Below are 1488 nucleotides of genomic sequence, written 5' to 3'. Positions count from 1 at the left end.
AACAACAACAACAACAACAACAACAAACTTTTATTATGAGACCCTTATCCTAGATGGTATTTGCCAAATATTTTTCCCCATTAGTAGGTTTTCTTTCACCCTGTTGGAAAAACTTTGATGTGCTCAGGGATTTAATCTTTAAAAGGTCCTATTCATCAATTTTATCCTCTTCTAGTTGTGCATTTCTGGCTGTATTTGTTAGCCTTTTTATAACATAGACTAGGCCTTCTAAGCTGGAACTCACTTTGTTTCTTATGATCTTTATGATTTTGGGCTTTACCCCTAGGTCTCTGATCCATATTGGGTTGATTTTTTAATGGTGTGAGATATGGATCCTGCATCAGTTTTCTTCAGGTAGTATTTGACAGGTTTTGTAATGTCTTCTACTGTGATTAATCCCTGAATAAAACATAGTCTGCATGATACATTCCCTTCAGTAATGGTATTATCAAATGAAGGGAAATTTTGTAAAATCTCACCACTGTAAACTTTGCCCCAGCAAATGTACAGGGTTACCTGTTGTTTTAAAATAGTCAGCCACACATGAGCCCAAGACAAAAAACTGCTGAGTATTGAACTGATTGTACAAGTCTTGTGGCCAATTCACTCCACCTTCCTAGTTAAGTTCCTTTATTATGCATATAAAGTATTGGTGAAGGATCAGGCCCAGTAAATTTCAGGATTGTGTTTAAATTTCAGGAAAAGATAAGGCTCTAGTGAATTTTGATGCTTTACCTCTGTTTGTTTTAGCCTTCGTTATTAGTTAACTTCTCCTTAGTAAGATTCTGCATTTTGTTTGTATTATCACTGTTCATGACGTTTAACTTTTCCATGTTTGTACTTCTGTAAATTAATCAGGTTAGTGTTGTAAATGGTTTTAAGTGTGGTACTATAAAAGCTGATATTGAGCTTCTCCAGCAATTCTTTCCACAAATGTAATCTATTTGACTCCTATGCATGCCATCAACGAAATCCATGTGGATAGCCTGAGCTTGTGGGTGTTTTTTTTTCTTAATTTTTGAAATAGCTTGTGTTTCTTATAAAAGGTTTCTGCAATGAATAAATCATTGTACAGAATTCCATCGTTCTACCTCCAGCCTCATTTCTGTCACCAAGTCCATGTTTTCCCGCTATTAATCCTTCTTCCCTTTTCCCAACTTTTTCGTTCCAGTCACCCATTATTATTAATGCATCTTGACTGTATGTTCAATTGATTTCTGACTGCAAAAGTTGGTAGAAATCTTCCATTTCCTCCTTTTTAGCTCTAGTTGTCAGTACATATATTTGAATGATAGTGGTATTAACTGGACTTCCTTGTATGTGTATGGATATTATCCTGTCACTCACTATATTGTATATCATGATGGATCTAGAAAGAATATTTTTAATTATGAAACCAACCCCATTTTTTCTCACCTTTTCATCCCCAGCATAGTATATGATCATCTGATTCAAAATGTCCCATGCCAAGCCATCTCATTTTGCCAA

Source organism: Elephantulus edwardii, unplaced genomic scaffold, assembly GCF_000299155.1.
Source record: "Elephantulus edwardii isolate Elephantulus edwardi_28Jun2011 unplaced genomic scaffold, EleEdw1.0 scaffold00214, whole genome shotgun sequence".
NCBI lineage: Eukaryota > Metazoa > Chordata > Mammalia > Macroscelidea > Macroscelididae > Elephantulus > Elephantulus edwardii.
This window is presented reverse-complemented; position numbering follows the sequence as displayed.